Raw genomic sequence first — 25828 nt, 5'->3', positions numbered from 1 at the left:
TTTCTCCCCTTATGTATTTTTCATCTGCTCAGGAGATTTCATCGAGCAGGGGGGCCCATGCTGAATTCTTAGAAAGACTCAGAGAAGCAAGGAGTATGCATGTAGCACAAATTAACATTATTTTATTAAAATTATTGCTCTTCTATACATTACTAGCAAATTAAGCATGCATATCTTAATTGTAAAAGCAAACATGAGTGTTTTATTCTGTAGCTCAAGGTAATTGTAGGAGTCAAGTGTAATAGTGTATTCAAATGTCTAATTTCAAATCCCTCAATTAATAAATACTAATAAAAATGATTTAATATTAATTTCAACAAAATTAGCATAATATTATGTTAACAGATAACAGCAGAAGCAGAAGGAATCACCACAGGATAAAAATCTCCATTGTAACTTAAAAGGTCTTTATTTGTGAACAGAAAATGAGCGCTTTCGCGTAGGTTAACTACGCTTCTTCAGATATAATTATAAGTAAAAAAGGTACATCTTTTATATAAAATTTGGCGGGCAAACCAAGCAATAATACAGACAATAAATCAATTAACTAACTTATTGAGTAATTAAACTCTTAAAGTGCTAAAGGTACTCCAAATATTTCAGATGTTTAAGCAGACGCTAACCATTCAGTCAACCATTATTTGTGTAAAACTGCATGAAGCATAAATCTTACAAGTTATAATGCAATGCGCAAAATAATGCAATGCACTAAATAATCAGCGTAAATAAATGAGTAGATACCAAAATGCTGAAATATGGAGATAAAATATAAAATGACTAAATAAATAAAATAGTGTATGGTGCTTCCGGAGAATAATATTCAAGAAAACTTCTACATTTCATTTAGTATAGAATATTTCTGCGTTTCTTATAGAGCAATATGATGCATCTGTTATTTCATCGTAACACTTTAAAGACATATTGCTCATTATGCCTTATCGTATGTAATATCATAACACCATACGAAAAATAAAATGAAATAAAATATAGAAACTATAAACATCACAACTAAACAGCTTCTGGAAAATAATGTTCAAGAAAACTTCTGCATTTCATTTGGTAAAGGATATTTCTGCGTTTCTTATAGAGCAATATAATGCACCTATTGTTTCATCGTAACACTTTTAAAAACATGTTGTTCATTGTGCCTTGTCGTATATAATATCAAAACACCATACGGAAGATCAAATAAAATATAATGTATAGAGACTATAGACGTCACAGCTAAACAGCGTGAAAGATGTATATAGGTGCATGCATAAAAAGACCTAATTAAATAACAAAACTAAAACCATCATTGAAAACCAATAACAGAAGTCATCAATAAAAATGCATTGTTTTAAAAGGAGATGAATAAAGCAAGCTGACATATAAAAACACTCTGTTAGTCAGTATTTATAACGCTTTTGGCTTATATTGGCTAGTTATAATGAATTAGACTTCAAATATTAAACAATTGATTGAAACAAAATACAAATATTAATTATTAAATATACTATGATAATTAACCTCAATTATAAATATTGCTTATTATAATATATTGTTATTAATTATTAAATACAGGTTGTTAAATATTATTAAATATTATTAAATATTATTAAGTATCAAATGAATAATTCAATAATTTTATAAGCAAATGAATAAATAAATAAATAATATAATAATGTAATAAATAAATAAATGAATTAATGAAATGTATGGATATCTGATTTTGGAGCCATTACTCTAAATGACAATAAAATCAGGATGAATCTGAAAAATTAACACGCATTTAGGTGACATGTTATTATAACATTTAAATATTGCACAAGCAATAGATAATAAATGAAAAATACTAAAGAGTGATGAGTAAATGATGAGGAATAAATAATTAGAGGTGAATGGCATCATAGTTTCCTATTATTCAATACTGGTTTGATTGAAACAAACTGATTAATACCTGGATTAATGTGAGCTTTTAAAGTAAGTATCCATTTGAGTTCAATACAAGCCAAATGATTAATATTGTCACCTCCTCTGGAATTTACAGAAACCAATTGTAGGGCTTTAAAGCTGAACCTATGAATGATTAAGTCACACACATACATTGTTAACTGAATTGTAACACCATTCACAATTTAATGAGTCTGTATAATTACTGAGCATGGCTACAAGCATTTCTGGAAGACTAAGTATTCTCTATTTTACACAGGTTTGAACAAATTATTTTTATCAGAGTAAGGCCTCTCAAAATATGTGTCATCATAAAATTGATGACCGCCAATTCATGTATTAAAAGTCAAGTCATTTAACATGTATAGCAGCAGACAAACCATACATTAATGGCAACTATCACATTACCTTTCCTGTTTCATAAACTACCTTCTTCTCTGTCTGGCAATGTTGCTGTGCATGCACCATTGTGCAAACAAAGTTTGCATGGTTGCCTGGGATTGCATATTGGCTATAAAACACAATATTATGACTTGGTGGGAAAACACTTTAACTGTTGTTGGATGATCTGTGCAGACATGGTAGGAGCTGGCAAATTGGTGCCCAATTCAGTGCTCAAAGATGGGGTGTAGAGGAGTCAAGAATATTTATAGCAGTCATCGAAAGGGACTATAGCTATAGGTTGCTACAGGGGGAATGTACCAGGTCTCAGTATAAATTGAAGGCTTGGAAAAGTTTAGCCAAGGCTGTGTCCAGCGTGACTGGAATTCCACTCACTGAGATACAATGCAGGCATCGTTACAGCTACCTGAAATGGTGCAAGCAGTCACAACTCAACCAGTGGCTGGATGCGTTTAGGATGCTGACATCCCACAATTGTATAAGTATACAGATAATGATACCTTACATGATATAGAAAGCTGGAGATAGCCAAGACTGGTATGCATAATGCTTTTCTCTTTTTCTCCCCTTATGTATTTTTCATCTGCTCAGGAGATTTCATCGAGCAGGGGGCCCCATGCTGAATTCTTAGAAAGACTCAGAGAAGCAAGGAGTATGCATGTAGCACAAATTAACATTATTTTATTAAAATTATTGCTCTTCTATACATTACTAGCAAATTAAGCATGCATATCTTAATTGTAAAAGCAAACATGAGTGTTTTATTCTGTAGCTCAAGGTAATTGTAGGTGTCAAGTGCAATAGTGTATTCAAATGTCTAATTTCAAATCCCTCAATTAATAAATACTAATAAAAAATGATTTAATATTAATTTCAACAAAATTAGCATAATATTATGTTGTTAACTTAATCTATATTATTTTTAAAAGCAATGTATGCATATTGCAAATAAAATTTGGAACAATTCTCAGTCTTATTTTATATTTTTAAAAAGTATAGTTAATTTAAAAGTAAAAATATATTTGATATATTTTATTTTATTTGTACTAAATTACTGTATGTGACATATAATGATTCTAATTATCTTTTTTCGTTTTTTCTTTCATCTCACTCCTTGTCTCTGTTTTTATTTTTATATGTGTGATCACACATATAATGATGTCATAATTATCTGACAACAAACAAACTAATTTCCAGTACAGGGAGGTAGGCCAACTGCTGTCACTCAGATTGCTACCCCTCCAACTACTGCTGCACCAACACCCAGCACATCTGGGATGCAACTTGACAACACTGTCTCTGCAGGGCCTGCATTACCTTGACTCTCGACATCAGGTAGCATTACCCCAGCAGCTGGTACAGTGACATACTCCAGGAGTATTAGTTGAGGTGGGGATTTTGTCACCCTTGGCTGTCAATATCAGGTAGCATTACCCCAGCAGCTGGTGCAGTGACATACTCCAGGAGTATTAGTGGAGGTGGGGATTTTGTCACCTGCCAGGAGCTGCCAGGCAGGGTGCATGAGGTCTTAGAATGTAGCACCAGTGCATGCCTCGGCTGTCTGGAGAAGTTGCTTGTAGGAATGCAAAAAAAAAAAACAAACATCAAGCAATCCAGCAGGAAGCCAAGGAAGGGTACAGTGATAACAGTTCTCAGGGGGAGGACTAGATTCTCTCTGTCCCCATGCTTGATAGGCATGTGCCTCTGATGTCCCCTCCCTATCCCCAATCACAGTGTCCCTCAACCTTTTATGTCCCTCATCATGCCTGTCTCTGTCTTATTTGCCCTGTTTGTCTTTATCTGGTTCCTCATCTACCCTATTTACTGACCCTGATATCCCTATTTCCCTTTCCCAGCATTCCTCTCTATTTAAAATAAAATCAGAAAGCTGAGCACCTCATCTTCATCAGACCACTTTTTCTAATTTTTTTCTACATGTGGTCGGGGTATCGTGTTAACTGTCGCCAGCTCTCTCGATTCAGTGCCACACTCCTGCCTTCTTCAACACTCATGCCTGAATGTTGCAGGTCTTGTTTAACACATTCCAGCCACCTCTTTGCTGAATGTCCTCACTTCCTCTTACCTTCTTCCTGTCTGTCCCAAATCTTCCTCAACAGATTGTCTTCTGCTTTTCTGCCCATGTCCAAACCACCGTAATCTGCTCTCTTTGATCTTTTCTGCAATTGCAGCTACTTTGGCTTCCACTCTTATGTCCTCATTTTTTCATCTGTCCCACAGTGTGCATCTTACTACCCTTCTCAGGCACTTCATTTCCATCACCTCTAGCCTCTTCAACTATTCTGCCTTTACTGCCCAGGTTTCTGTACCAAACAGTAGTACTGGTTGCACCACTGTCTTGTACACCTTACTTTTCAGCTTCTTTGGCATTCTGTCATAGATTACACCTGACACTCTATGCCAGTTGGCTGCAGCCCCTCTGATTTTAGCTTTGACCTCTTCATTCATACTTGCCTTCTCCTCAACCAACCCTCCCGGATACTTGAAGCTGTTTACCTGTTCCGCTGTCTTCCTTTCTATCTATTGTAAGCTTCTTCTGATTTCCCCAATTTGCTGCCATTACCATCATCTTATCTGTGCTTAGTTTCATCCCATGTGCCTTCAGTTTTGCATTCCATTCTCCCATCCTTTGCTGAAGTTCTAGCTCAGAGTCAGCCTATAATGCTACATCATCTATATACAGCAACTTTGTTGATCTGTCTCTTCCAGCCTGTTTGCTAATATAGTCCATCACCAGTATGAACAGCAGTGGGCTCAGAGCTGAACCCTGGTGTAAACCCACCCCCACCTGGAACCCCTCTCTCAGGCCAAACACTGTTCGTACTTGAGTCATTGGGAGCTTGTACAGTACATAGCCTGCACTAATTCTTCCGATGTTTCTGGGACTTCAAACCACAGCAGTACTGCCCAGATCAACTTTCTTGGGACCTTGTCATATGCTTTCTCCAAGTCTAGGAATGCCCAGTTGGATTCTGTCATCATCTCTAACTTCTTGTCAAGTATCTATCTCACTACAAACATTGGGTCAGTTGTGTTGCATCCTGATCTGAATCCACACTGCTCATCACCCATCTTACATTCTACTACTCTATATATCCATTTATCAATCACCCTGTTCAGAACTTTCATGCAGTGTGATAAGAGTATGATGCCTGTGTACAGCCCACAATTGTGGATGTCCCCTTTGTTCTTGTACACTGGCATGAGTATACTTATTCTCCAGTCATCTGGGATATGGCTTTCCCTCCACACTGCTATTAGTACCCTCAGGAGCCATTTCTCCCCTATCTCACCCATCATCTTTATCATATCTGCTGTGACCTCATCTGAGCCTGCTGCTTTTCCTGATTTCATTTCCTTAATGCTGTTCTTACTTTTTCTAGCATGGGCTCTTTTTATTCTCTCATTGTAGGCTATTTCTGGGGCAGTACAGCTTCTGTGGGATTTTCTTTATTCAGAAGCTGCTGGAAATATTCCTTCCATCTGCCTTTGATGTCCTGTGGACTGGTGAGCAGGTTGCTGCTGGTATCCCTTATGAAGGGTATCTGACTATCTTCTTTATTTTTCTGTCTTTGCCTTGCACCCTGATAAAGTTTATTTGTGCCACTTAATAAGTCACTTTCCAGAAGATGATAGAGTGCCTCCGATGCCCTATTCTTTGTTATTGCAACCTCTTTCTTAGCTTCTTTGTTAGCCAACCTGTAGTCCTTCCTAGTCTGGTCAGTCTTTTCTATCTCCTGCTTCTTCCTGCATTCCTTATTTCTTTTGATGACTTCTTGAACTTCTGCATTCCACCACCAGTTTTTCTTATGTACCTTATTTCCATACCTGGCTCTGCCACATATCTTTTCTGTAGTCCTAACACATGCTGTTTTTAGGCACTGCCATTCTTGTTCAACTCCTCCTATTTCCTCCTCTTCATTTGTGCTAGAGCCCTGAGTAATTCCTTGAACTGTTGTACTCTCTCTCTCTCTCTCTCTCTCTCCAGTCAACTTCCAGGTCTTCAGCCTTGCCTCTGTTGACCTTAGAGCCTTCGCTGACCACTGCTTGCAGTTGATTGTGGCAACTAGTGGTTTATGCTGTGGGCTGACTTTTTTGCTGGGGATGACTTTGCAATCATGGATTCTACCCCAGTGCCTTTTCCTTAGTAGGAGGAAGTCTACCTAAGTTGCATAGTGGGCACTCTTGTATGTGATCTTGTGACTGTCTGTCTTTCTGAACCATGTGTTGGCTATCAAGCCTTTTGCCAGACAGACATCTAGAATGGTTTCTCTTTCTTTATTCTTGTGGCCCCACCCATGTGGACCTAGACAGTCCTCATATCCTGTTCTGTCTGTCCCAATATGTGCATTCAAGTCACCCATTATCAATACAAATTCAATTTGTCCTGCTTTATCTAGTAGGTCCTGCAACTGCTGCATGAATGCACTATTTCCTCACTATCACAATTCTTCTGTGGGGCATAGGCTGAAATTATGAATACTCCCCTATCATTACACTGGAGTCTGATTGCCATGAGTCTGTCATTAATTCTAATAATATCCCTCAAAGCACCTCTCTCACCACAATTCCTATACCATTTCTAGACTGTTCCCCTCCTGAGTAGTAGAGTCTGGATCACAAGCCAAGTGGCTTTGCTGCACTGCTCTTCCATCTCATCTCTTGGATACATGGGCTGTCCTGCCTCCTCTGTATCATCATGTCATCCCCTTACAAGCTGCATTCTGTCAGAGAAACTGCATTAAGCACAGCAATTCTCAGTTCATGTTTGGCAGGTTGGTTGGTTTTACACCCAGCTTTTGCTCAACAGAGCTATCCCAGGTAACCCAGTCTGGGCAACTAGACACCAGTTGACCAGCAGCTTATTGAATGCTGGGCTTCATGGCAGGCACACACTTGCCAATAGCGGCACATATACCCCCTTCCACTTGTCAGCAAGGGTCCGTAGAGTAGGTCAGGTCCTCACCCTTTTATCACCAGTAACTATCCATGCCCATTTTGGCAACATTAGTCAATATGACCGAATGACCTAGAGGAATATTTTATGCCATCAAGTGGCTAGCCCTCCAACAGCACAAAGTCTGTGATCCATGTTCTCCTATTCTGAAGATACTGAGCACCAGAGTAGATGCCCAAAGCAGTTGGTCTGTACAACTCTTCCCCCTATAGGGCACCACATACCGTCTCTGCTGCTGCACACAGCTCCATTCATTGATGAGTCTGAGATGTTTTTCAGATGTGGGAGAAACCCCACAGAGACACAGGGAAAATGTGCAAACTCCAAACAGGAGGAAAAAAAAATTGTCTCAGACATAGCTCTCCACTTCGCACATGTGTCTTCTTGACATACTCGATTTGGAACAATATGTGTGCTGTTGTTGTTACCCATCTGTGTTGTGGTGACACTCCAAATTCATCCAATGTCATATCCTTGTTCATATTACACTGCTGAAGAAGGGGATAGTTATGGTTCTTTCCTAATTCCATCCTGCACATTCCTATATTGCTTTCCCTTTGTTCTTCCCCCTGCTTGCCCCCCATTTCACTACTTTCTTATCTACCTCATTTTCACAAAATTTAATCTGGTAAAAAAATAGAATCACATACCACACATGGCAGAAAAGCTACCTAATATAGCCCTTCACTTGTCCTCTGTATTTTCATGGAGATTAGCATCATGTAGCAATGCTGAGAGACAGTGAATGGTTCTTCATATCCTATGGCATCAGCCTCACTAGTACAGTTACCTCCACACAATGTTGCTTAAACTTGCTGCATAGAGGTAAAGCAGAGTAAAGACAGTGCTTTGAAACATTTACTCTAACAATTATTTAGACTAATGAATGTATAAAAAAGCAAATCCATATGCGTAATGTTGACCTAATTTCACTTGACTGATGTTTATTTTTATACAATACTTTGCTATAGTCATTGCTTCTCACATTTGCAAGAATTATCAGAATTACTTATGGAATGTCATTCTGACACCATGTGTTAAAAAAAATAATTAGATTGACCTGCATTCAAACCCTGTGTCATTTGTGTGTTAAACAGGAGCTCACTGCTCGTACACCTTATGCCACAGGGAAAGTTATGCAACAGGTGTATTTCTTATACTCAGTACTGTCTAAAGTGCTGATGGCCTCGCCTCAGCATTTAGCATGTTAAATGAAGAAAGGTGACCAATAGAAATATTGCTATTTTCCCATTTAAGCAGAGACCTGTGTTTGCTCATTGCTTAACTCTATGCAAACGGGGATGACAATAGCAACAGTTCTTAGTATCATAAAAGTTATGACACAACATTTCCAATATAAACTACAGTATGAACAACATAGTATCTGTCAGCTATTGTTCCCATAGCATATATGCATAATTATTTCTGAAGTTCAAGTTACATTCATTAAATGTGAATCTCACATGCACAAACAGTTTGCCATCATTCACTCAAACCAGTTGCTCTGTGGTGTGCTATGTAAAGATGTGTTTGGCATGTATTACTATGTTTATTGCCAGTTATTCTTCATTCCATCAATATCCATATAAAAACACAACCAAAGGGAAGGGACTTGTTAGTGACCGAGCACATATTTACTTAGACTCATGTGTGCCCTGCACCCATGCACTTGAAAATGGATATGTCAGTAAAAGGTCAAATATCAACTACACTACAGAAATAAATAGCATAACTGTATTGGTACATTATTTAAAGCTTTACTATGACGATAGACATTCAGATTGTCTTATACATGTCTTACTGTGGACATCAGTTCATCACAATATAAACACACATACATCAACATTTGCATCCATGTTGATTACAAAGTGTGTGTGTGTGTGTGTGTGTGTGTGTGTGTGTGTGTGTGTGTGTGTGTGTGTGTGTGTGTGTGTGTGTGTGTGTATGATGAAAGTGTGCAATATACCGAATATATTGAGAAACAGCTGCATGTATGTCTCAGTTCTGCAACCTGCATTCCTAACAGCTTTATTGCATACAGTTTAAGATGCTGTCTTTTAAAGAACAGCTACACATTGGAACCACAAAAAGAAAATCCAAAGTCCACACTTTGCGCACCAGTCTCATAACAGGATATGTTACCTGCATCCCATAACAATGATGTCATCATCTATAAAAATTATTATGACAAGGAAAAATCAGACTTTGGTGATGCTGCATATATTAACTAATGTAGTTTGCAGGTGGGATCAAAATAGCCAGGTAGGGGTTTAATTAACACAACAGCCAAATTGAGTGTGTGTGTGTGTGTGTGTGTGTGTGTGTGTGTGTGTGTGTGTGTGTGTGTGCGCGTGTGTGTGTGTGTGTGTGTGTGTGTGTGTGTGTGTGTGTGTGTGTGTGTGTGTGTGTGTGTGTGTGTTAGGTTAGTTCATATTCTGGAGACAATTTTAAAACAGCATGTAAGACATTGCTACTACCATGTTCTTCTCACCAGATACTGATGATGTCATATGTTATAAGGTTTGTCTGATGCTATAAAATTCAGATTTGTGTTATGGTGCTCGTGTGAAGTACTGTTTTCTGTAAATAGCCAGGGAGGGGTTCTAATCTCACTGTAGCCAACTTCAATGAGACAATTTTACACCAAGATGTGACTGCATATCTGTGTCAGATGCTCATCTACAAAAGTTCTCAGCATACAATGATGCTATCAAATTCTATAAAGTGTACCGTGACAATCTTAAAGTGTAGATCAGAGTGTATGTGCTGTGTGCTGTGTCTTTAAAAAGCATGTCAAAGACTGTGTGTGCACGTATAAATACCAGGCACGTGCAATTCCTAGTGCCATTTTGAGAGAACAGGTAGAGAGTGAGCATGCTTGATTGCAGTTATTAGTTTGTATATGTTAATTAAGTTAAAGTCAGTAAACTTTTATAGTGATGTGTTTGTATAAAATAAAGCTGCTTGAACAGAACCCATGAAGACTCTTCTATTGTGTCAAAAGTAGGAGAGTGATATGGTGTCAGAACTGGGATCACAGAGAATAATATTTGGAGCCATGAGGTGCAGACATGACAGTGAAGGTGAACTAAGAGAAACAAGCACAAAAAAGAGCCAGAAAAGAATCAAAGGTAATGAGAATTTGTCCGAACTGTTTATTTTTTAAGAAAGACAAAACAGGGCATTACAAGGACACAGAACACATTATTAAACAAGCAGAAGGCAAAAAAGGTTTATTAACTAAGGGGAATATTTAAAATAAAGGTATTTGATGAAATGATTAACAGAAAAGCAAAATGAGCATGTTTAAAGCAAAATGAGTGTGTTTAAGGCCAAATGGGCATGTTTAGAGTAAGAAAAGCACAAGAAAAGTACAATGGGAATGAAAAGAGATTAAACAAGCAAAACAAATATAATAATGGCAAAAACTGCACATTAAGCATAAATAAAGCAAGGCGTCTGCATGTGTTTTGGCAAATTGCTGTGTTTTGGCATAACTATGACTTTGTATTGTATCCAGGGCATAACTAAAGTTATTCAAAGAATCTCAAAGTGTGTAAAAGTGCTTACAGTGTGTGCTTATTACTGTGCATGTATTACAAAGAGTTTGTTGTGTGCAAAGTGCAACTATTTCATGAAGTACAGTCAATGTATTGCCATTTTGGAAAGTTGCTTGTGCTGGGTGTGTCTATTAAAAAGTGCTGCCATTACATAGTGTTTCTTGCACTGCAAAGAGTTGCCGAGCAAGGTGACACCATTTATGGAAATTTCAGTGTGCTATGTACAGTTTATTTGCAAAGTGCAATTACTTTGAAATGTTATTGACTATGAGTGTCTCTTGCCCAGTTCATTCACATCGTGCAGCTATTTGAAATGCTTTTTAAAATGTTGATAAATTACTTTAGCAAAGCAATAATTTCAAGAGTATTACAGTGCCCTAGATAGTTATTTTGCAAAGTCCAGTTACACAGAGTGTTGTGCAGTTATTTGATATGTTTCTTACACTGACAAGAGGTAATTTCTTGCAATGCAATACTTTTAAGAGTATTACAGCATCCAAGAGACTTATTTCCCAAAGTTCAGTTACACAGAGGCTTATTGTGCTACTAGACAAAGTTATAGGATCATAGGAGGTTACTAGGCTATTTATTCTGAGGCCCTTATAAGCCTAGCCAAGAGTTTAGCCCATGTTTAGACAAGTCAGCAGCCGATGCCCCTGTCCAGCAGGGACACAGGTGGAATCCCAGAGGTATATTTTCTGCTTCCTATCCAGTTATCCAGGTTGCACTTAAAAGGGGTAAAGAGGTACTCTGCTTGACATGGAGAGGAAGACTATTCCATAGATGGGGAGTCTCTGGGACACAAATCTGTCCCACCAACAAGTCCTGTTGATATCACAGACCAGGTTGAGGCTGCGCGTGTGAGTTACTTGAGTGGAGCTTGACATGTGGATATGCAGCAGGCCCATCAAGGTGGGGTCTGTGATCGCCTTGTATGCCAGACAGAGATCACTTCTGAGGATTCTGTATGAAACTGAGTAGAGAGATAGGGCTTTTACCCTATCTGTGTATGGTAGATGTTTGAGGCCCTGGATTCTCCCGGTGAGGAACCTCTGTGGTCTCTCCAGCTGCTGCATGTGCTTTGCGAGGTACCTGCTGAAAGAGGCATTGTACTTAATAATGGGCCTTATAAGGGAAGAATACAGGGATATCATGACCTCCTTGTCCCTGGATGAGTTACCCATACTTATGCGGTGGGCCATGTAGAAGGCTTTCTGTACAATGGAAGCAACATGGTGGACAAAAGTCAGGTTGCTATCAACTCAAGTGTCCAAATCTATCATGACTGATTGCATGCTTAGGATATTATTATTAATGTGATAATTTGTGGAGACGTCACTCTCCCCAAAGGGGATGATGATGCATTTTTTGGTATTCAGGTTGAGGCCATGTTTCTGACACCAGTCATTTGAGTGAGACCCTCTTGGAGAATGTCCACATCATTAGGGGAATTGATGACAGTACCCAGCTTGCAGTCATGTACAAAACTTGGTCAGCCATAGCCCACTGGTTTTGGCTTGCACCTCAGAAAAGCATATCCCAAATAACAGAGGCCCCAAGACCAAACCCTGGGGTACACCACTTGTTACTGATCTACTGCTTGAGGTGGCTTCTCCTATTTTGACTAGATGGGTTCTATCAGTGAGCCAGTTTGCTACCCATCAAGTAACATATGGATTGATGCCTAGTTGAGAGAGTTTATCTATTATGCCCGAGTGGGGAATAGTGTCAAAGGCTAAGGCCAGGTCAAGGTAGGCATTGTGCACCATCTTCCTCTCATCCATGGCTTTGTTGACTGAGTCAAAGAAGTTGACCACATTTAGTAGACATGACCTCCCCTTAATGAAGCCAAACTGTGTGGGATTGAGTGTTTGGAGGTTGCCAATGTCCTTGTTAATGAGGTCCATGATAATCCTTTACATGGCCTTGTAGATCAGGCTAGTTAGGCTGATGGGTCTATAATTTCCCAGATCAGTGGATGTCCACCTTTGTGTAAAGGGATGACGGTGGCTGTCTTCCACTCAGCTGGCATGAAGCTGGTACTCAGGCTTTGGTTGAATGGGGTGCCTAATGGTGCTGCAAGTGTCTACCTGAGTTCACGTAGGATGCAGTCTGAGATGTTATCAGGTCCCATGGAGGCTGTATATTTTGCCTTTGAGAGAGCATTGATGACCAGTTCCCTAGACATCACTTAATCTGTCAGACAGTAAGTTTGCTATACCTACAGCATTTGTTTATGTGGTGTCCTTGACCACCAGTCCTGAACAGATCTGGGTGCTTCTTTTGAGGTTATGGACATATGTGAAGAATGTCTTATGATTATCTCTAGTAGATGTGGCCAATTTGGACTCAAAGTTTCCTTTGGTTTTTGTTACAGAGTTTATTTATTGCAGATGTCCACCGGACAGGTTTACTCTTCCTTGCAGAGGATGATTTAGTCCTGTCAGGTATTCCTGATTCTATGCATCTATATAAATGCTCGTATAGTGCTCTGTTGTATTGGATATTGGTGCCAGTTCCTACAGAGGGGAAGGGGGCTGTGAAGCTGTTTATACCATCCCTCAGGAGGCTGTAATCAGCTTTGGAGAAGTTTTGATGTCTGATCCTAGTTAGAGGCGGGTTGGGGGAGATGGTGACTTTGAAAGTGACCACTGTATGGTCGGATCTTACCATGGAGGATGATACTATAGGAATGCTGCAGTGGTTACTCATGTTGGTTAATAACAAGTCCAAGATATTATCACCTGTTGTGGGGGTATCGACTAGCTGTTCCAAGTCATTTGAATTGACAAAATCGAGGAATCTCTGGGAATTTCTGTTCTGGCATGAGTAGTTCTTCCAATCTATGTTTGGGAAGTTAAAGTCACCCAGGATCAGGGTAAAGGGTTGAATCTTGATAGATTTGAACAGGTCCAAATAGGTGAATTGGGCATCTTGAGTCAGATTTGGGGCCGGTAGCTAGCTATGATTTGAATAGGGGTATTGTCAAAGGTTAACTGCACCTGGAGTATCTCCTGTGCACCATACTGTTTGACCAGCCTGGAGGTGTGTATGTCTTTAATGTATATTGAAACTCCACCTCCTTTGGCTTTACTGCCCGTAGCTTGGGGTCTGAATATATGATAGGATGAGTAACTAAGTAAGGCTGGGGTGCTCTCTGCAGCTTTGAACCAAGTTTCTGTGACTGCACAGATGTCAGCATTTTCCAAGGTTAAGAATACTTGCAATGAATGCAGTTTAATGTTTAGACTCCTAGCATTTAGCAGCATAACCTTTAATTTGTGGTTTGCTGAAATGTTTATATTGGTAGTTTTAACCTCATCACTTTTCCCTAAAAAGGCACTATGGGGGAGGCAAGAGCCTTTGCCAGAAGCCTGAAACTCAGGGGAGACAGATACAGGCCATCTCTGGCAAAGCATCATGGTCTGTCAGTCATATCTTCTCTGGCTGTCAGGTACTGGATCCCCCTGGAATGACACCAGAAACTAAGCCAATTGTTAAAGTCAGTCATTTTCTGTTTGTATTGAGGCATCATTCTGGGTGACGGCAGAATGCTGCTTAAGGCTAGAAACATGTCTACCTGTGACACATAATCAGAGAGCTCAACCATGTCTCTTTTCATATAGTCCAGAGAGGTACATCTCAAGTCATTCATGCCAATATGGGCTATGACAGCATCATAACAATACCTGTTGTTGAGAGACTTGAATGTGTATGTGATATGGCAGACTTTGCCACCTAACAGACAACTAACCGTGACTTTCTCCTTATCCAGCCTGGTGAGAGGCACATTTTTGTGTCTCCCAATGGAGTCTCTTATGACTAATATGCTGGGTTTATGGTGAAGTCTTAGTGGCTGTGAGACACAGCTGGGTGGACTATGCATTGTATGTGGTGTGGAGGGCTGTGGAGATTGTGTGTGTTTTGCCTCGGAGGCCTCCTTTGTATGGGTATGTTTATGTGGAGGACTTCCGCCTATCTAGGCATATGTTGTGAAGGTGTGGGTGGTGTTTGAGGTATAGTGATACTTGCATAAATTTCTGGCATATGTATATCTGTATATGTTTATACTTATTTGCAAAACCCTTCACTGATATGTGCTAATATGGCAGATGGATTTCAAAACCCTTTACTCTTGTATTTGATCAGAACATTGCAAAGAACTGGAGAATATTTGAGCAAGAGTATGATATTTTTATACAAGCAGCTTATGCAGACAGAGATGCATGCTCCAGGGCATTCATTTTGCTAAACCTAGCTGGGTCAGAGGCCATAGAAATAGATCGTTCATTTGTGTGTGCACCAGCAGTATATGAAAGAGAAGGTGAAAACCATCATATTGTTGTACAGGCTGAATCAAGGGAAGACCCTGACTGTTTGAAGTACAAGCTCAGAAAAATGTATAACCCCCAGACAAATATTACATTAGAGAGGCATTTGTTTTACATGAGAGATCAGAAACCATGAGAAACTTTTGCAGCTTATATAACTGACCTTGGAAACAAAACTAAAACATGTTGGTTTGGTAACTTAAAAGTTGAGTTAATAAAGGCAGGCTCATGTGTGGTATTAATAATGTTGCCATGAGGAAGATTTTGCTTCATGCCAGTGATTTAATGCTGAGCAAAGTCATAGAGATATTTCAAATCCACGAGGTGAAAGAAAAACACACAAGTATGCTTGCGAGTGACAACAGCATGGTTTCAGTAAGCTCCAGAGCAAATGTAGATAGCATGCAACAAGTGGCAAACAGAAGTAGGCCTAAGCACATGGCAGCCACAGCCCCTGCTGGTTCATTAGAGAAACCACACAGCTTTTCAGCAAGTTCTAAGAAAGGAGCATCCTCAGTGCAGTACAAGCATGAATCAGCAGAATCCGAGTCTAGCTTTATTTTTAACTGTCACAATTGTGATGCAAATCATGAGTCTAAGAGAAATGCTTAGCATTTGTTCAGCAATGTCACAAGTGTAAAAAATAGAACCATTTCCAAAAGTATTGCAAATCAGGTAAACGGTAAACCTCACGCAGTTGTAAAGAAAGGTCACACAAAAAAACAAAGTTGATCAAGTAGAGCCGAAGCAGTCAGCTCTCTATGTGGATGGTGTATCAGTGCTTGGTGAAAGAGCTGATGCAGTGAATTTATTAGCAAGAAGCAAAGTGTTTTGTACTGTCTGGATTAATGGTAAATCCACAGAGATTAAAGTAGACACTGGTTCAACGTGTAATGTTAAATCAGCAGACACATTTGCTAAAATGAGAACTAATGATCAACTCAATGTGGTCAGTAATGCAAAACTTGTTGCTTATGCAGGTTAAGAAATTCAAACCGAAGGCTCAGTGATGCTTTCATGTTATTTGGCCAAGAACTGTTACAACTTGTTATTTTATGTTGTCCAAAGGCCACTACAGTCTTTATTGGGTCTCAAAGATAGTTTGAGAATGAATCTGCTTTCTTTTGCCAAAAAAAGTTCATCACATAAGTGCATTTCCTAGTTCTCATTTGTCTGAAGCCATTTTCTTAGCATATGCTGATGTTTTCGATGACAAGTTGGGAAACTTCCAGATGTTTATTCCATGAAGTTAGACCCAGGAGTCACTCCAGTAGTCAGACCAGTGAGAGGAGTTACAATGGTTATGCAGGATAAAGTTAAGCCTCAGCTGGCTAAAATGGTGCAGCAAGGTGTGATTTGTCCAGTCACAGAACCAACTGAATGGGTGTTGTCTATGGTAGCAGCTCACAAAAGAGGCCTAGATGAAATCAGATTATGTATTGATCCAAGAGATTTGAACAAAGCATTGAAGAGACCATATCATCCAATGCGCATAGTCAAAGAGGTTGCAGCCTTAATACCGAATGCCACAGTTTTTCTGTCTTGTATGCAAAGAGTTCATTTTAGCAAGTGAAGCTTGATCACAAATTCTCATTACTAACCACTTTTGGTACGCTGTTTGGCAGATACAGATTCCTAAGGATGCCATTTGGAATAAATCTTGCAAGTGACGTCTTTCAGCATGCAATGGAGCAAATTTTTTTGCGTTATCCTTGTGCCATAATAGTAGATGATTTATTGGTTGGAGGCAATGATGAAGCATTGCATGACAGAAACCTAAAGAGAGTTCTAGGCAGAGCACGTGAAGTAAACTTGAAGCTCAATCATCTGAAGTGCAAATTCAAACTTCCAAAAGTTACATATGTAGGTCATTTATTTTCCAGTACTGGCTTGAGACCAGACCCCACCAAGCAAGCAGCTATTCTTGAAATGTCAGCGTCAGACAATGTTCAAGCTCTACAGCATTTCCTAGGCATGGTCAACTATTTAGGCAAGTTTATGCCAGACTTCAGTGAGTTGACAGCACCTTTATGAGAGCTAACATACAAAAACATTGCATGGCCATGGTTAGAACAGCACCAGAAGACGTTTAAAGACCTGAAACAGAAAACTGCATCCCACTTACATTAAGATACTATGATGTGAACAAACCAGTCATTTCATCTGTGATGCTTCAAAATTTGGTATTGGTGCAGTTATACTTCAAGAGGGCAGACCACTAGCTTATGCATCTAGAACACTGGAATGCAGTATGCTCAAATTGAGATGGAACTTTTGGCAACAGTATTTGCATGCTCCAAGTTTCATGATTATATTTATGGTTGAGCTATTCAGATTGAAATTGACCACCGACCTCTAGTTACTAGTCTAAAGAAGCCTATGAATTTCGCTCCAGCGAGATTACAAAGAATGATGATGAAATTGCAAAAGTACAACTTCAAAATGGACTATATGAAAGGCAAACTGCTCTATTGGGCTGATACCATATCCAGATCACCCAGTGATATGACAGAATAGCTTGAAGCAGAAAATTTTGAGTTTGACATGATGGCAGTGCATCATTTTTCTACTACTAGATTTGATGAGTTAAGAGATCACACAAAGACTGATCCAATTTTGCAGAAACTCAACCACTGTTGGATGGCCATCAAAGCAATCTAGTGTACCACCTGAAGTGCAAACCTATTTTCCTTACAGAGATGAATTGTTGATGGAAGATAACATTATTTTCAAAGACCCTAAAATTGTTATTCCTGCTTCCTCACAACAAGAATATATCCAGATTTTGCATTGTGGTCACCCAGGTTCCTCATCCACTAAGAAAAGAGCAAGATAATTAGTATTATGGCTTTCATTACTGAAAGACATTGATAAAGTATTTTCTTCTTATTCAGTATGCAATAGTCCTAGACCGCATTTGCAAACAGAACCACTTCAGTTAAGTCCAGTTCCCGAACTACTATGATGAACAGTAGCCACTGCTTTCTTAGAGTGGAACAATCAACACTACTTAGTTTTGTATAATTTCATATATATATATATGTTTGTACTAGGCTAACTGCCCTTGCAAGCCATTTTAAGCCTAGCCAATTATCCCTTGTGAGTCTCAAACCCTGCACTTTGTGTTTGTAAGGCAAACACCTTAACCATTAGGCCACCCTCCCAACCATAATATTCACAACAATATATCTGAGGTCCTTGGCAATTAACTGCTCAGTAACAAGCAACAATATGTGTAAAGAATCAAGGAAAATACCGAGACAGAAACACAGCTGCAGAATAATGGCACTTCAAACTTCTGTCTTGGAAAACGTTTAATAACTGGATAAGTGCTTTCACAATAACAATTACTTCATCAGATCACAAAAAAGTAAATACAAAAGTAGTATATATATATATATATATATATATATATATATATACACACACACACACACTGTTAGTCAATGGCTGCAAATGTATTTATGTTACTAAGCAACTATATAATTATCATCAGATTTTAAAGTGACACCTTACTTTATTTGGAAAGCCAGTCTAAATTCCTAGCTCCCTATAAGCATATATAGAAAAAAACATGTTGTTATTGTGAAAGTGCTTATCCAGTTATTTAAGTTTTCCAAGATAGAAGTTTGAAGTGCTGTTATTTTGCAGCCATGTTTCTGTCTCGGTATTTTCACTGACTACTTATTTTTGGTAGACTCTTATTCAAATTGATTGATCTACTGCCTAACCTAACATCCACTGCTGTTATTACTAAGTTGACATGCCCGTTCTCAGTCCATGGTAGCCCACACAAAGTTATCTCTGACAATAGAGAATGGGACTTTGTACATGTCACTAGCAGAACTGAATATCCACAGTCAAATGGTCTAGCTGAACGAGCACTGCAGAGTGCAAAGCAATTACATGAAAGGTCAAACTGTGATAATACCGATGCATTCTTGAATCTGCTTAATCTCAGAAACATACCCAGTGATGATATTCTTGGCTCACCTGCTCAAAGACTTCTTTCCAGCCAAACCAGAACTATGCTACCTATTAGTTCCAGTTTATTGCGACCTAAATCTAAGAACAAAAAAAAAAAATCAAGGCTCAATTATTCAAGAAGTGTGCTATCCAGAAGTCCAGTTATGACAAATTGACAAGATTGCTTCATCTGTTGAGGGAAGGAGAGACAGTAAGAATACAAACGGCGAAAGGTTTCAACCGAATAGGTCAGGTTACAGACATCTGTGCTGAGCCAATATCCTACCTTGTAGACTCTGAGGGTGTGGAGTATAAGAGGAATCGTAGACATCTTCTTCCTGTACCAGAATCATCATCATCCTCGTCATCATCACAACAATATTTTGATGATGTACACTCACAATCTTAGAGTGAACCAAATGTTGTTTCCATACCTGAGTGTGTTCAAACATCTGATTCCATTCCTAAAAATGTTCCAAATACTTCAAATGTCGAACATTTTGTAGAGGCAGCTTCAGTTGCAAAATCCAATTCCCAGTTTTATGTCACACAATATGGACGAATATCTAGTGTGAAATATGCAACAACATGGACTTGACTGTGTGTATATGTACCTAGTCTTGTATAAATTCATGACAAAGAATTACCTGCGATATTTGCATGTCAAAGAGATTCATACCATTGCATGATCTATTTCTCAAAGAGGGAGGATGTAGATCAGTGTATATGTTGTGTGATGTGTCTTTAAGAAGCATGTCAAAGACTATGCGTGCATGTATAAATACTGGGCACGTGCAATTCCTAGTGCCATTTTGAGAGAGCAGCCAAAGAGTGAGCATGCATGATCACAGTTGTTAGTTTGTATACAAGTTACTAAAGTTAAAGTCAGTAAGTTTCTATAGTGATGTGTTTGTATAAAAAAAAAAGCTGCTTGAACAGAACCGATGAAGACACTTCTATAGTGTCCAAAGTAGGAGAGCAACAGTAAGAAATATGTGGTGGTGCTAGTCGCATGTTATAGGGAATCCAGTTTCTATACTTTCACAGGTTTAATGTTCAAATCTGACCTCAGTTAACTACTATGTGTGTGCTTGGTGGTGTATTATGATCATTGTATGATCTTTTAAATCTCTTTACATTTGACTCCCACTCCAGTAACTGTTCTGAAAGAACCACATTCACCTCATTTGTAATATGTCCATATATGATATCAGGGCACTTACACACACCTTTCCAGTGGAAAATATATATATATATATATATATATATATATATAGATATATATATATATATATATATATATATATATATATATATATATATATAAAATGTGCAGTTGATGTAATTACTTGACAAAAGTAGAGCTGTACGACTGTGTGAAGACGCAAACTGCGTGGCATGCAATGCATACCAAAGGCTGTATTTGGATGTGTTGTCACAAATCATTTTTTAAGTAAGAATATATGATATGGGGAATACACAACTAAGCACAGAGCTGTTTGTGGATGGCATCCTACATACGCAACCATAGGAACTAGACAACCTGCTACCCAACAGATTTGGATCAAACTTCACTAAGCTGTCTACACTGGACATCACCCAAAGTATACAAGCAAACATTACTCAGATTATTTTCACAATGTAGCAGCCCATCTGTGCACTATCTAAGGCTAAAACCACAGCATCATTGGACCCTGACAAACATCCCTGGTTGCCTTTTCAATAAGTTGCAACCTGACCTACCAGACACAATTATATCTGTACTTAACCACAGCCTCCAGACAGGCTATGTTCTGGCAGAAGGGTGTACAGCAATAGTCATTCATCTGAATGGGGGGAGGCATCACCTGACCCAGAGAAACATAGAACCATAAGCCTGACTTGCCCCATCTGTAAGACAATCAGGTAATCTCTCGACTGTGTACACAGCCCGTTTTTGATTTGTTAAGGATACATCATGTCTTTTAAATCTGTTTGACTTCTTCAAGAAGGCCACCAAGGGCATGGATGAGGGAAAGACTGAACATCCTGCCTAACTAGACCTGGTCAAGGCCATTACAGATAAACTGTCTCAACTAGCCATAAACACATACATCACCAGGTGAGTAGCCAAATGGATCACCGGCAGGACTCTTACTGTCAAAGTGTGTGAATTCCCTACTAGCAAGAGGCCAGTGACCAGGGCCATACCACAGGATTCTGTACTACACCCTTTCCTGTTTGCAGAATTTAAGACAAACTGAGACTGTCTTACAAGGATGACTGCAAAATATGGACAATCATTAAATCCATGAAAACAACTGATACAATGCAGAAACTATTAATGCACAAAAATGATTTGTGCCAGAGCCATGGAAACACACAAAATGAATACAAAAGTATAAGCAAGTGCCCAAGCTAATTACACCATAGACAGCACACCCCTATGAATACACCCAGCAATACATGATCTGGGTACTCAGTTATATAGTAATTGGAATATCGCTCACCATGTGTCCACAATGATGACAAATCCCTTGCACGTGACACAACTCATAAGTACAGGCAGGCCATCTATAGCAAAGGACGTTGTACTGCCATTGTACTTGGCCCTCATCATCCCAATAATTGGGTACAAAGCATCCTTTTGCATGTACCTCAACACACATCTGCAACAGCTGGACCAACACCTGAGGTTTTTGCACAATGAAGATACATGATGTAAACAAGAAGTCATATGTAGAAAGATTTAAATCCCTATCACTGTATTATAGCTACAACAGACTACTAATGGTTGATCTGTGTCTGGCTTATAGGGCACCCCCAATTTGTCCTTGATGGCAATGTTATATACTAACATAAACATTATCTTTCACAGTATCAATTTTAATGTTATTATAAATCAACATTTTTAAGAAATTCAAGTCTAGCTTTGTTAAAGAACTCCACCAATTTGTAATAAAAAGGATCCATCATATTAATGCCATTTGGAAACTTAAAGAACCATAACCCTTTAAGAACAACTCCAAGGGAAATACAGTGCTCAAAGTGCATATGTTCTATCATAATAGCTCAATATTTAAAAAAAAAATTCTCTAAATCAATGGATCTCTTTTTAAGTTCTTGTTTCTCCACAAGAGTTGATGGAACAATAAACATTTCTTTGAAGTGATCTTTCTTTCCTGATCAATGTGAAGTATCACTTTTCTTAGATGTTGACAGATTAGCTCAAAAATGTAGGAAATTGATCCTTAGTGTGACTTTATTATATAGTCAAAAAGTATTATATAGTTTTAGTTTTAAACTGAGTTGCCTACAAATTCTTGATCCATCTCAACTAAATTAGAGATTCAGTGGGTAGCATTCTAATCTGAATTTAGAGGGTTCTTTATTAGCTAGACTTCTGATCACAAAATAGAAAGAACAATAAAAAAGCACAATTAGATAAACTTAAAGACTGTGAGCAAGAAATAATATCTAAATGTAGTGATTGTATTAAAACCCAAATAACTGATCTTCCAGCAGAAAAATGCTAATTTTTAATCTCATCTGTTGTTTGATCAAATGCAAAATACTAGTTACTTTTTTAGAATGGCATTGCTTATCATCCAAACTCCTTACTAGTATCATACAACTACAACATTTTGTTAAGTCTTTTTAACTTTATATCATTTAATGGAATCCTGGACTTATACGTTAATCAAAGAAAAACAATTTTCTAACCTAAGCTAATCTCCGATCTCCTAGTCCCAATTAACTATCAAACTATAGATCTTATTAATATAGTTATAAAAATATATACTATGATGTTCTGAAAAATTGTTTGAAAGTTACATTATCTTCTGTCACTTCACCTTTTCAATTTGGATTCACAAGACAATACCAAAAATTAGAGCAAATGACAGCTATGCATTTTTATTGCTTCTCAAAAAAAAATGCAAAAACTGCATGTCTTTGCTTTAGCTATAGCTGTCACAAAAGTGTTTGATAGAGATTTTGGGTCATTTTACCCTTCTGCAAGACAACCATCAAGCCTCAACCAAATGGAAATGAACCAATTCATTTTCTCATCGGTTTCATCCTTAGAACCATGAGTGTGAGAGCCATGTGGTGGGGATATCATTTAGGCAGCCATAAGGGTTACTTTTGCACTCACTGGCATCCTGGCTATGAGAGTATTTCAATATATCCTAACTCCTGCCCTAGGCGGGAGATTGTGCCTCCTGCATAATAGCATATATATCTATATTATATCTATAATATCTATATCTATACCTATATCTAGATCTATATCTATATTTATACCTATATCTATATCTATACCATTATCTATATCTATATCTATATATCTATATTTATATCTACATTTATATCTCTCTCTTTCTATGTGTGTGTGTGTGTGTGTGTGTGTGTGTGTGTGTGTGTGTGTATATATATATATATATATATATATATATATATATATATATATATATTTCTCCTGAATAACTGCACATCACTATGCACTTGCTTCATGAAGACTACCACCATGTTGCGGCTTGGTGCACTGCACGCCAACCCTCAGATCACATGTTTTACCTCTTACTCCAAAGGATCGCAGTTGCATGTGGCTGGTTCTCCACACCTCTGTTTCCATAATGGGCACTCCTTTCCTCTCTGGTAACTCAACCAAGCACTTGAGATACTAATTAAATTCTACTCAGCTAGTCCATAGCCAAAGCTTTATCCCTCTACACTGTTGGAGCTGTCAAAAGTGATTCATAGGGTTGATTATCGGTTTCCTCTTAATGATTAACGTATAAGTCCAGGATTCCATTAAATGATATTTAACTAGTATTTTGCATTTGATCAAACAACAGATGAGATATATCTAATTTTGTGGTAAAGGTAATTATACTTTTCTTTTCAGTACTACATCTATTTTTTATCTTTTATTAATTTTATTATTTTTATATCAGTCCTTCGTTGCAAATGTTGATTAATGGTTGCACATTTTCAACTACCTGTATAGAAAACAGTACCTGCCAAGATTCATGTTCTTATATTTATTTAATTTATACAGACAACCATTGATTATTTAATTCTTAAATAGTTAAATGCTTAGGCATTGTGTTCTTACAGAATAACATAACTACTGTTTTCTTAATATTCTTATCAGCTGGGAAGTCATGTATTAAGACATACCAAGATAGTAACTAATGAAATTCTCTTTAATGTAGGCAACAGCTACAGTGAAACTAAATATCATTCCTAGACTACACATTACCCATTTTTGTCACAATGTACATTTAAATCAATATGTAATGAGCAAGATAAATGTATATGGTCCCCGTTTGTTAGACTATCTTGTGAACAAGTGTCTGTCCCTAAACATTTGGGGATTTTATCTTCCTGATCTACATGCCTGCTATTTAATTTTGTGATCTAGTCTTTTATTGAATGTTATTTATTTATTTATTATTGATTCATAGTGAAAACCTTCTTAGACTTATATCATGGGTCAACATTCTTAACTCTAATAACATTAATTTGCATGCAATAAGCTTTTTAAACACTCACATGTTAACTGCTATTTAGATTCTCCTCATTTTTATCAGACTGACCTCCTTCCAGTAATTGGCATGTATCTTACACTTAAGTTACTCATTTTTTTTCAACTTATAACATTACCATCTTAAAATATGCATCAGTGATGGTCCTATAAACTGGTTTCATTTCCCTTTCTTAGTTTAGGATTTCCTATAGCCAAACAAAAATTCCATGACTAAAATTATTGATATGTATAAATGTCCTTGTATTTAGGCAGTTACAGTTAATATCACTGGAGTCACTCTAAAACAAACAAAAAAAATACTGTATGACAGGAAATAAAACAGAATAATACACTCTTTCATTTACTTAAAAAGAATGCATTGCTTTCATCTAAACCATTATGATATGTTAGATATGCCATATTTGTACCAGTCCTATATCTGGCCTAACATTAATGATATCTTGAAAGACCAGTTCAGAATGCTCTTACTGCATTTATAATATTCCCCTAAAGAAATTATGTTGGACTAGTTTTATGATTTTCCATAACGTATACATTGTGCCAGGTAATCTGGCCTCCTGTTCCATTTGCAACTCTGGTGATACAGGCGTTCTTCATATTTTTAGTCCTGTTCTTTTGTTCACAAGCTTATTTTTTTATTTTTATTAATTTATTTTTTGGTAATAGCATCCTAATGCTTACGATGTATTGCCTTATTTTAACCAAAGCTGAAACAAAAATGCATCAATTGTATATATCAAGTTGTAGTCTTTCAATTCTAATGATACTGTTGTTTCATATAATGACAAGTTAATGTATGCATATAGTTTTTGACTTCTGTCAATTTTATTTTGCATTTTATTCTGCTTTTGTTGTCACTGCTTGTATTTACAATATCTCATTACTGTTGTTGATTTCCTTACACAAAGTTCAATAAAAAAATTGACAAAAAAAGAAATTAATTACTTTTGTTCATTTTAATGAAAGAAACAAATGAATCATTTAGCTTATCAGATTATAGAAGGATTTTTTTGCAAATCTGCTAAAAATGTCATGGTAATTGTCATTTTAAGCTCTGCAGAAGCATGCAATGCAAATAATCCACTGAGATGCAAAGCTTAATGCATAGTTTAATTTGTAGATTCTTGTT

General features: G+C 37.7%; 1 protein-coding gene across 1 annotated transcript in view; it reads right to left on the bottom strand.

The window, feature by feature from the left end:
- Positions 1–25828, bottom strand: part of LOC122816778 (cytochrome P450 2K1-like) — a 525982-nt gene that overhangs the window by 207220 nt on the left and 292934 nt on the right. The gene's annotated exons all lie outside the window — the stretch shown is intronic.

The sequence above is a fragment of the Protopterus annectens genome, chromosome 12.part0 (genome assembly GCF_019279795.1).
Source record: "Protopterus annectens isolate FY-2018-M chromosome 12.part0, PAN1.0, whole genome shotgun sequence".
Classification (NCBI taxonomy): Eukaryota; Metazoa; Chordata; order Ceratodontiformes; family Protopteridae; genus Protopterus; species Protopterus annectens.
Note: the sequence above shows the minus strand (reverse complement) of the source record. Positions and strands in the feature narration are given on the sequence as shown.